This window comes from Podarcis muralis, chromosome 4 (assembly GCF_964188315.1).
Source record: "Podarcis muralis chromosome 4, rPodMur119.hap1.1, whole genome shotgun sequence".
NCBI lineage: Eukaryota > Metazoa > Chordata > Lepidosauria > Squamata > Lacertidae > Podarcis > Podarcis muralis.
In genome coordinates this window covers 9,739,433-9,751,874 of record NC_135658.1, presented here as the reverse complement: position 1 = coordinate 9,751,874, position 12,442 = coordinate 9,739,433, and the positions used below count along the sequence as shown (strand labels likewise).

Genomic DNA, 12,442 nt, shown 5'->3' with positions numbered 1-12,442 from the left:
TGCGAAGTATTGGAAGACACAAGATTTACCCACTCGGGAAGAATGGCAGATGAAGTTGATGGACTATATGGAACTGGCGGAAATGACTGGCAGAATCCGAGACCAGGGAGAAGAGTCAGTGGAAGAAGACTGGAAAAAGTTTAAAGACTATTTACACAAATATTGTAAAATTAATGAATGTTAGAAGAATGTTGGAATGGAGTTATATGGCTTTAGTAGAAATGTTATAAGGAATTAAGTATAAATAGATTAATAGAATATTAAAGGAAAAAATAAGGTTAGAATGTGTTAAGATAATTATATGATAGAAAACAGAGGAAGATGGAAAGGAATTGCTGAAACAATTAACAGAAGTGGAATACAAAAAGGGAGGTGTGAGGAGGTCGTTGAAATAAGTGAATGAAAGATAAGATATTGAAATTGTTTGATGTGTTTTAAACTGTTATTGTTTTGTTTTGTTAGTTTAATGTGTTGGTGTTATGTAGTGTTTTTGTATTGTATTGTATTGGTTTTTTTCTGTTTCTTTTTTTGTTCTTTTTTGTAGTGTTTAAATTGTTTAAATTGTTGGAAAAGTAATAAATATTATTAAAAAATAAAAGGTCAAATGGGCAGTGAGGGGAGATATACATATGTAAATGGAGCATTAGAAACAACATTTTCCCTTTAAATTTTTAATAAACAAAACCAGAAGTAAAAAAAAGAAAAAAAGAACTTAATTCGTTCCGGGGGTCCACTCTTAACCTGAAACTGTTCTTAACCTGAGGTACCACTTTAGCTAATGGGGCCTCCTGCTGCCACTGCGTGATTTCTGTTCTCATCCTGAAGCAAAGTTCTTAACCCGGGGTACTATTTCTGGGTTGGCGGAGTCTGTAACCTGAAGTGTCTGTAACCCGAGGTACCACTGTATAAACTTGCCCACAGTGGGGTGGAAATGTTACTGAAAAAAGCTTGCTAACACTAAGGGTGCTTCTAGATGACCTGTTTATTGAGCATTCATCCTGGTTTATGTTCAGGGAGGTCGGACAAGATTCCATAGCTGTCAACCGTCCCTTATTTGGCGGGAAAGTCCCTTATCCCAGCGCTGTGTCCCGCTGCTGTCCCTTATTGATGATGTCCCTTAAATTTCCCGGGTTTCAAAGGAAGCACCTCCTCTCCCTCCCTCCCTCCCAGCCAGGGAGGAGGGAGGCTCCAACTGTGTTGCTTGGCTGCGTTGCTCACCCAATAAGAAGTGTAAGAACGACTGGGGGGTGGAGCTTGCATGCCTTGTGCCAATCAAATTGGCCGCATTGCCTGGGGACTTGCCTTTGCTCAGCACTTCCCAGCGGAGAGGTGATGGTGTTTTTCCTTGCTGCATCCCCTTTGCCGGGTTGCTGTGCTGTGGGAACCACCGCTTGAGGCTTCGTTTGGCTGCTGGCTGGGCTTTCTGCCTTTGGCTTGGAGGGGCTCAGAAGTTGAACATACCTATGCTTGGAAAATCCCTTATTTTGGCTGCTGATCCCTTATTTTTGAGGCTGCTGGTCCCTTATTTTCAAATCTGTAAGTTGACAGCTATGGCCCCAAGTGTGGGGGCAAAGAGGCTACATTTCAGGGGTCCAGGGGGGCAGAAAGGAGCTATGGAACAGGGCAGAGGGTAATTATGGTGATGAGAAAATCCTGGTCCGTGGTTTAATTCCCCACGCAAACTTGACCGTTCTTCCCGAGGGCAGAGATTTCTCTTGGCCTGGACCCTCGGCTGCTGGAAGGAAAAAAGGCAGATAAATGGTCGCCATGGTGACCAGGCCTTGGCCAAGCTCTGAGACAATGGACCAGTGTGATGCATGTGTACCTCTCCAGTGTAGAGCCAGTGCGGTGTAGTGGTTAAGAACGGTGGACTCGTAATCTGGGGAACCGGGTTCGCGTCTCTGCTCCTCCACATGCAGCTGCTGGGTGACCTTGGGCCAGTCACACTTCTCTGAAGTCTCTCAGCCCCACTCACCTCACAGAGTGTTTGTTGTGGGGGAGGAAGGGAAAGGAGATTGTTAGCCGCTTTGAGACTCCTTCAGGTAGTGATAAAGCAGGATATCAAATCCAAACTCCTCCTCTTCTTCTTCTCTCTCTCTCATTCTTCCATGTTCAGGATCTTCTGCAAATGCATGTGTTTGAAAGGGTGTGTGAAAGCTATTTAAGCTCTGAGTTGCCAGACACAGACAGGTTTATACGTGTGTGTGTGTGTGTGAGAGAGAGAGAGAGAGAGAGAGAGAGAGAGATCCCCAAGAGACAAAGCCACTCCCGACATAAGGGGGGGTTGCGGGCTCACGCCCCATCTGCATCCTCGTGGGGCTGGCTGCAGCCCCCCGGAGTTGGGAATCCCGGGGTTCTTTATTATTCATCATTTACTGCACCAGCCAATCGGCTGGCGGCGGGGGCGGGCCTACTAGAGTTCATTTAAGGTCGGGGCAGCCCTGCTCGCCCCTTTCTTTTCTTACAGCCAGCTGCCAGCCACCATCACCTCCCGAAATGATGAAGGGAAGTTCGTTAAAGGTCTCCAGGGGGCGTCGCCTTGTCCGAAACCTACGGAGGCTAGGGCCTAAAGCGCGGTCCCAAGCGGTAACCCCTCGGGGAGCGCCCAGGGATGTGCATCTCGGGGGCTCCCCCTGTTGGTGCTTAACCCTTCCAGGTTCTATGCCGGTTAGTCTGATAGGGCCAATGCCTAAAGCCAATACCGCTCATCACCTGTAATCAATAAAGTTGTGGCCATTTTTCGCCCATTAACCTAAATTCTGGTGTCCGTGTGTCTTTATTTATTCCATCTGCGGGAGGGGGCGGGTATCGCCACGCAATCTTGTTAGGCTGCCATAGGTTGTAATGGATTGCTTTGAAGTTACTTCAGCACCAGATGAAAGAAACAATTGTCCCACAGCTGCCCTGCCCTGTGCTGTGTTTTGCCAGAACAAAGGTGGCATCCGTACCTCCCAACCAATAACTGCACAGCCTATATTTGCCAGCATGCAATTGACTCCCACTCAAAAACAGCAATGATTTGGACGCACCCTAATGGAAGGTCTGGCAAAATTCTACCTTTTCCCTTTTTTGCGTCAACTGTGCCCCATCCCGTGAACTTTTTCCCCCCTACTGCTCGCCCTCAAAGGAATTATAAGGAAAAGGGCAGGCGGGTGGGGAATCCCACTTTTCCTCTCGTCGAAAAAGGAAATTGCAAGAAAACTCTCTTTCACCCCTTCCTTTCTCCCCCGAGTCGCTATAAAGGCCGCCTTCCCCATTTTCTCGTTTCTGCTACGGGGCCAAGCGTGAACCAACAAGGCCCCGTGGATCCATTAAAAGTAGCCGGCTGACATCACGCTGGCTCCAGGGCTGCCTCGCCGCTTCACAAATGCTCCCAGCTACCACAAAGGCAGAGGCACTTTAATCCTGCTGAAAATTGACTTTTACAAAGTTAATTAAGGAGGCTATTTTCTGTAGGAGGAAAGGAATGTCTTCTCCCCTCCCTCCCCGCCTTGACCATCGATATATCAAACCGTTCTCTGCCCTTACCCTTCCCTCTCCGAATTGCAGAGCTGATGAGGCTTTCCTTGGCCAGGAGATAAGGAGCTGATCAATCTAAGTTCTCATTACATCAGAGAGTGTTCCCCTCCGGTGCAAATATTTGACATGTGGTTTCTATTCGGGGGAATATTGGGATCCCTTCCAGGGAGCTTCAGGTCATTGCCTCGAGCTTTCCTTGAATTGTTGTAGAGATCGAGGTAATAATAATAACCTCCAATATCCTGGAAAAGGAGGAGAGGTGGGCAAAAGTTCTTTAAAGCACTTAAGGCGGGAGACAGCGTATCTTGCAAATCAGCAGAACGTCAACTTTAACCTCGGGCAAGAGGGCCATAAAACATTCGTGAAGAGGGACACAACAATTTCCAGCTAGGGCTGGTTCACCAGCTGTGGCCATTCATGGAACAAGCTAAATGGATCTCTAGTAACCACATTGTTGGACTGCTGCAATGGGCTCTGCATAAGGCTGCCCTTGAAATCTGTAAACTGCAGCAGGTGCAGAATGCAGTTGCCTGGCTATGGAGAAGGGTAACAAATTGGGAGAACGTAACACCAGTCTGTTGCTCTGTCCCTGCTCCTGCCAACCTAGCAGTTCAAAAGCATGTCAAAGTGCAAGTAGATAAATAGGTACTGCTCCAGCGGGAAGGTAAACGGCGTTTCCGTGTGGTGCTCCGGTTTGCCAGAAGCAGCTTAGTCCTGCTGGCCACATGACCCGGAAGCTGTACGCTGGCTCCCTCGGCCAGTAAAGCGAGATGAACGCCGCAACCCCAGAGTCGGCCACGACTGGACCTAATGGTCAGGGATCCCATTACCTTTACCTTTAACACCAGTCTTAGAGGTGCTGCACAGGTTGCCTGTGAGCTACGGGTCCAATTCTAGGTTTTGGTATTAGTCTCCAGAGCCTCAACGCAGGGCAGATCATAATAACCGTTTATTATTTTTTAAAGTTCTCATGAAAATCCACCAGCGGTTTAGTGTACAGTGGTACCTCGGGTTAAGAACTTAATTAATTCTGGAGGTCCGTTCTTAACCTGAAACTGTTCTTAACCAGAAGCACCACTTTAGCTAATGGGGCCTCCCGCTGCCACCGCGCAATTTCTGTTCTCATCCTGAAGCAAAGTTCTTAACCTGACATACTATTTCTAGGTTAGCGGAGTCTGTAACCTGAAGCATCTGTAACCTGAGGTACCACTGTAAATGTATCCTGATAGATACATTTTTGCAACCAATAATATATGCATCTTTGCAAAACAATGTTCCCTAGTATATTGCAGTTCTGTTATTTTCATTAATACATTTTCATCCCCCCCCCCACACACACTACATCCTAGTACAGTCGTACCTTGGTTCTCAAACGTAATCCATTCTGGAAGTCCGTTTGACTTCTGAAACGTTCAAAAACCAAGACGCGGCTTCCGATTGGCTGCAGGAGCTTCCTGTACTCAAGCGGAAACTGCATCGAATGTTCTGCTTCCAAAAAACGTTCAAAAACTGGAACACTTGCTTCCGGGTTTTCGGGAGCCAAAACCAAGGCGTTTGAGAACCAAGGTACTGCTGTATGTGCATTTTTTTGGCAGATTGCTTTGCTAGAAAACTGCACTGCAGAAATTTAAAAAAAGAAAAAAAGAAAACTGCACTGCAAAATCCACACATGTGTACATTGTGAATGGTGGCTGTGGTCTGATTCGCATATCGTTCTGGAAAGTGAGGCTGTTGTAGGCTCGCTTTTAAATATGAACGAATCCACCTCCTTCCATCCCTAACTAGGACACATGAAATCATAGGGAGGATGCTATGTACGCTGTATCCCACCCCAAAACTCATTTGCGTTGGTGCGCCCTGATGACATCATCAACGTGCTCCAGGGACCATCAGCTTTTGGACAAGCCCAGCCATTCCTCTCCCTTGTTTCACGTGGAGCTAAAATTCCGCAGGAAGAACACTCGTTGGTTTAAAACACACTCACAAGAGATAAGGGAGGCTTGGGCCGTAGAAGTCCTGGATTCTGACAGGACTGGAATCAATATAAAACTTCATTTTAGCTAAGTGATGCGATGTGGGGGCAGAGGAAGGGTAGACAAAAGGAAACAAATAAAGAGGGTTTTTTTGGAAAAGTGAGTGTGAAAGAGTCTCCAGGGAGGCAGATGAAGGGCTCTTTATTGCAAAGAACAACACATGATCTGACATGTGTGTTGCACATGGAGAAGGCACTTTGAATCCTTTCCTTTGTTTATGATTTGGGGGGGGGGCAGGAGAGAGAATAAGTATCTTACGTAGAGGCGCTGCAGTTGAAATATTTGGTCTGGAGGGCAGGGGGTTTTTTATATATGCACACCCCTAAGCATTTATGTCTGTACCTGCACAGTTGGTTCCAAGAGCCCGATTGGAGGGCTGGCGTTTGCATTCCCAGCACTCAGCACCTCCATAAATCTTGCCAACAGGCTGGATTTCCTGTACATTCGTTTATGTGCGCCCATAAGGGCCCGGGCCGGAAAACGGATTCTCTCTGCTGCCACGATGCCAAGCGTTGCGGTTCATTCCTCTCCCCGCCGCCCCCCCAGAAGACTCTGATCTCATGGAGCAAATATGTAGAGCTGAACTTCCTTCGATGGCTCTCCAGAAAAGTAAACTCAGTGCCCAAGCACACCACCGCTAAAGGTAGCTAAGACTACAAAGCTGAAAGCGATTTGAGCGTCATAGCGGCTTTCGGAAAACAACCGCAAGGCAAACTGAAGAAAGCAGAGGATCTACTGAGAAATTTATGGGCCACCATTATCCAGAACCAGCATTTGCGGAGGACTTTCATTGCTTTTTTTCTTTTTTTGAGTAGTTTTTATTGATTTTAACATATAAATTATAAAATGTACCACAAAACTTATCACTTATACAATCTTTTGAGACTTCCATCAGCACCTCTGATGATCCACTATTTTAACCGCTTCTTCTGCATTTCTTAACTTTATATTGCCTTTACATCTCTTAACAAATCATCCTTCCCCTTCTCCAATTTTGCAATACTTCTAATAACACTCCTCACAAAACTTCTTGTAACCCTACAAACGTTGTCTGATCTTCACAAATACTTTTCAAATAGTCCGTAAATTTACTCCAGTCTTCCGTGAATTTCTGGTCCCGCCGGTTTCGAATCCTTCCTGTTAGTTTATCTAGTTCTGCATAGTCCATTAACTTCATCCTCCATTCTTCAATCGTCGGTAATTCTTCTTGCTTCCATTTTTGGGCCAGTAATATTCTTGCTGCTGTTATTGCATATAAAAAGAGCTTACATTCCTTTCTATTTATATCACTCCCCACAGTGCCCAGTAAAAATGCTTCTGGTTTCTTTATAAATGTATATTTCAACATTTTTTCCATCTCATTATATATCATCTCCCAGAAGCATTTCACCTTTTTACATTCCCACCACATGTGATAAAATGTTCCCTCTTTTTCTTTACATTTCCAACATTTATTACTGACTTTATACATTTTCGCTAACTTGACAGGTGCAATATACCATCTATACATCATTTTCATCACGGAGGACTTTCATTGCTGATGTTGCACAGAGGAGAAATCCGATTCATGTTCCACCTGCAATCTGATGTGGTACAGCCTAGACGATGGTGTAACTTAGGGATGGAAGAAGGCATTTTGTCTGGTTCCGCTGCTTATTTATTGAATGCCATGCCTTTTCAATTCTGCTGCAGTTTGCCTTCCTCCAAAGGCTACTCTATTCACCTCATTGTCCACTGTGGTGAAATTATGTAAGTTGTCTTCTCATTATGTTATCCAACCTCATTTATTTCACTGCAAAGGAAACACAATCCAAATTATTGCACAGTTTGAACTGACAGGAAGCATAAAAATGGACTTCTTTTTGTAACGAAGCACAGTCCAGACCCATTAGATATTGTTCAAAACTTTACTTTGCAGAACTTTCATCAAAACAGAACAGAAACATCAAATGATACATCCAGACAGTTCCACAAGACATATGCTCAGTATCTTACTAAACATGAAATAACTCCAACAGACCTAGAAGCAGAGGTTCCAGCCTCCATTTTGCCTTAGGAGAGCTTCATTTACATCCTTACTCTCACAGTCTGAGAACAAAGGCAACTCCCTTTCAAGATGGCGATTTGTAATTCAATACCTTAATCACCTGATCTAAGGTTAAACACTCACGTCAGAGATACCGGAAAACAGCAATAGTTCATTATCAACTATTAAAGCTCCTTAGGGTTCCTTAGAATAGTCCAGTGGAATTTTCCAACGTTAAACCTTTAGCAACATACATGCAGGCATTTTCCATTTCAGTGTCAAATAAATAATTATCCTTAACGGGGAATGTAATCAAAAACAGAAGAACAGAGGGAAAACCCTGCAGGATTCGGCCAATGGTCCATCTAGTCCAGCATCCTGTTCTCACAGTGACTTTAGGTCCATAAATTACCATCTAGCATATATTCAACACAAAAAAACAGTTGCAATTTGTTGTTGACAAAGGACAGCTGGACACATAAAGGGCCCCATTACCTTCCGTAGCTTAGGGCCTCATCAAACCTAAATCTGACCCTGGGAGAATGGATTTCACACACAGGCCAAGTGATGAAAAGCCAAAAGGCTTCCTGGAGGACTCACCTGTGCGCTTTCCCTCCCCTTTTATCGCCCAGGTGCAGCAGCACTGGCTTTTGCTATATGTCTGCTAACTGCTTACAACACTCCTCTAGCTCTTGAAAGCCATGTTATGTTGCTCTTAGCAACAGCCTTTCTCAACCTGCGAGTCCCTAATGTTGTTGAACTACAACTCCCATCACCCCTGGCTAGCAAGGCCAGAGCTCAGGGATGATGGGAGTTGTAGTCCAACAACATCTGGGGACCCACAGGTTGAGAACTGCTGTCTTAGAGGGTCCTGCTTAGAGCATCTCTTTTCAAGTCCTAAGCACATCCTGTCACTTTCCCTTCAGGTTCTAGCCTCTTCGACTCAGGTCAAGCACATGTTGCCACTATGGGAAACTTAGGCCAATTAATTTCCATGGGTCTACTTTGAGTAGAACTTACTTGGCTGCAAAACGGCTCATGTTTCATCCTGGGGAGGAAAATGAAAACCATACCCATCATGTTGGCCTGGTCTCTGGTCCCACAATCCCCCAGAGTGAAGAGAAATCCGCTTTGTGTTTGAAGCAGTCAATGGAACAAGTCAGCGACGGCAACATAAAAATTCTGGGTTCGTGTTTACACTCTGCATTTTCTCCTTTGGTGTTGGTTCCTTTCCTTTGTGGCTTGCTGTGTTGTTTCGTTCCCACAGAACCAGCCTTGCCCAACAGCCACATGTGTGTACTAAACAGTTCCAGGGACAAATTCCCATGGAAGCGTCATCCCGTCAGATGTTGCTGTTTTCCATCCCTTTTCTACTTTCGCAGCCCCCTCCTCCTTCTGCAGCGCAGCTTCCTGTGCAAGGCTCATCTTCGCAGGCCAATAAAAAACCCAGAAACGCCATGCCAGACATCCAAATCAGCTTGGAAATAAAGAAGAGGAAGAAACATCACCACAGTTAGTGGTGGGCACCATACTCTCCTCTCAGTTCAGAATTGGGCTCCACCAACCAAAGCTTTTTGAGGGACATGGGTGGCGCTGTGGGTTAAACCACAGAGCCTAGGACTTGCAGATCAGAAGGTTGGCGGTTCGAATCCCCGCAATGTTGTGAGCTCCCCTTGCTCGGTCCCTGCCCCTCCAACCTAGCAGTTCGAAAGCACATCAAAGTGCAAGTAGATAAATAGGTACGACTCCGGCGGGAAGGTAAACAGTGTTTCCGTGTGCTGCTCTGGTTCACTAGAAACGGCTTAGTCAGGCTGCCCACATGACCAGTAAAGTGAGATGAGTGCCGCAACCCCAGAGTAAGCCACAACTGGACCTAATGGTCAGGGGTCCCTTTACCTTTGTTGTTGTTGTTGTTGTTTAGTCGTTTAGTCGTTTCCGACTCTTCGTGAGCCCATGGACCAGAGCACGCCAGGCACCTCTGTCTTCCACTACCTCCCGCAGTTTGGTCAAACTCATGCTGGTAACCTCGAAAACACTATCCAACCATCTCGTCCTCTGTCGCCCCCTTCTCGTTGTGCCCTCCATCTTTCCCAGCATCAGTGTCTTCTCCAGGGAGTCTTCTCTTCTCATGAGGTGGCCAAAGTACTGGAGCCTCAGCTTCAGGATCTGTCCTTCCAGTGAGCACTCAGGGCTGATTTCCTTCAGAATGGATAGGCTTGATCTTCTTGCAGTCCATGGGACTCTCAAGAGTCTTCTCCAGCACCATAATTCAAAAGCATCAATTATTCGGCGATCAGCCTTCTTTATGGTCCAGCTCTCACTTACATCACTACTGGGAAAACCATGGCTTTAACTATACAGACCTTTGTTGGCAAGGTGACGTCTCTACTTCTCAAGATGCTGTCTAGGCCTGTCATTGCCCTTCTCCCAAGAAGCAGGCGTCTTTTAATTTCGTGGCTGCTGTCACAATCTGCAGTGATCATGGAGCCCAAGAAAGTAAAATCTCTCACTACCTCCATTTCTTCTCCTTCTATTTGCCAGGAGGTGATGGGACCAGTGGCCATGATCTTCGTTTTTTTTATGTTGAGCTTCAGACCATATTTTGCACTCTCCTCTTTCACCTTCATTAAAAGGTTCTTTAATTCCTCCTCACTTTCTGCCATCAAGGTTGTGTCATCTGCATATCTGAGGTTGTTGATATTTCTTCCAGCAATCTTAATTCCAGTTTTGGATTCATCCAGCCCAGCCTTTCGCATGATGTATTCTGCATATAAATTAAATAAGCAGGGAGACAAAATACAGCCTTGTCGTACTCCTTTCCCAATTTTGAACCAATCAGTTGTTCCATATCCAGTTCTAACTGTAGCTTCTTGTCCCACATAGAGATTTCTCAGGAGACAGATGAGATGATCAGGCACTCCCATTTCTTTAAGAACTTGCCATAGTTTGCTGTGGTCGACACAGTCAAAGGCTTTTGCATAGTCAATGAAGCAGAAGTAGATGTCTTTCTGGAACTCTCTAGCTTTCTCCATAATCCAGCGCATGTTTGCAATTTGGTCTCTGGTTCCTCTGCCTCTTCTAAATCCAGCTTGCACTTCTGGGAGTTCTCGATCCACATACTGCTTAAGCGTTCCTTGTAGAATTTTAAGCATAACCTTGCTAGCGTGTGAAATGAGTGCAATTGTGCGGTAGTTGGAGCATTCTTTGGCACTGCCCTTCTTTGGGACTGGGATGTAGACTGATCTTCTCCAATCTTCTGGCCAAACGTTTGGTCCAAACTCTCCACTATGACCTGTTCATCTTGTGTGCCCTGCTTGGCGTAGTTCATAGCTTCTCTGAATTCTTCAAGCCCCTTCGCCACGGCAAGGCAGTGATCCATGAAGGGGCCCTTTACCTTTACCTTTAACCAAAGCTTTAAAACAGGGATAAGAAACCTCTGTATGTGGGGGTCTCCGTGTTGGGATACTGCCAGGGAGACAAAGTCCATCATGACTCCACGTCGCCTCCGGACGTCCATCGATCTCCTGTAGACACGCAGTATCAGTAATTAGCGACACGAGCTCCAGAAATAGCTTGCCACATTCCAGAGCTGATGCACGCTCTATCAGCAGATAATGCACAGCGAAAGATGCACGCAGGAGAGCATTATTTACAATTTTATTCAGCGTTGGTCAGAACAAAGAAAACATGACTGCCTGCTTCAATGTCTCAGGCACAGAGAGAGAAACGAAAGCAATAGACAAAACATAAACTTCCTGTGAACAGGAAATACGCAGACTCTGTGACTCACAAAGCCTGCTCCCTTTTAAGGTGGAACGGAAATATCCTAACACTCCGTCAGCCCCAGTCAGCACTGGCTGACAGTGAGGGATGATGGGAGTTAGAGTCCAGCAACATCTGGAATCATAGAATTGTAGAATTGGAAGGGACCGCGAGGGTCGCCTACTCCAAACCCCTGCAATGCAGGAATCTTTTGCCCAATGTGGGACTCGAACCCAGAACCTTGAGATTAAGAGCCTCATGCTCTACTGACTGAGCTATCACAGCTTCCCCGAACCCTGCTTTAAAAATACATGTCAGTAAGTCAGGAGCACAAGGATTACAGGGGACTACCCCCAGCTACAGAAGGAATGGTTGATTGTTAAGACAAAGGAATTTTATGACAGTTGCCCGCAGTCAGAGATGGTGATCTTCTTGCTTGTCTTGCCGTTCCTTGACCCAAAGCGCTCCATTGCTTCCACAATATTCATTCCATCTTTGACTTTGCCAAAGACCACATGTTTACCATCCAGCCAGTCAGTTTTGGCAGTGCAGATGAAGAACTGAGACCCATTTGTCTTGGGACCAGCATTCGTCATAGACAAGATGCCAGCACCTGTGTGCTTGAGGACGAAGTTCTCATCAGCAAACTTCTCACCGTAAATCGATTTACCACCTGTTCCATTATGACGAGTAAAGTCACCACCCTGGCACATGAACCCAGGAATGATTCTGTGGAAGCAGGATCCATGCGATGGTCACCTCCAGGCTTGACTACTGTAATTCGCTCTACGCGGGGCTGCCCTTGAAGCTGTCCCAGAAACTCCAGCGGGTGCAGAATGCTGCAGCGAGGTTCCTCACGGGGTCTCTGCCATGGGAGCATATTCACCCAGTGCTTTTCCAGCTGCACTGGCTCCCGGTGGAGTACAGGGTCAGATTTAAGGTGCTGGTTTTGACTTTTAAAGCCCTTCACAGCCTAGGACCCTTGTACCTACGGGACAGCCTCTCCTGGCATGCCCCACAGAGGACCTTAAGGTCCATATATAGCAACACCCTAGAGGTCCCAGGCCCTAAGGAACTTAGATTAGCCTCAACCAGAGCCAGG

The 12,442-nt window shown here is 46.1% G+C and overlaps 1 pseudogene; it reads right to left on the bottom strand.

The window, feature by feature from the left end:
• Positions 1–11,661: 11,661 nt before the first annotated feature.
• On the bottom strand, positions 11,662–12,104 carry LOC114595285 (peptidyl-prolyl cis-trans isomerase A pseudogene; annotated as a pseudogene).
• Positions 12,105–12,442: the final 338 nt, after the last annotated feature.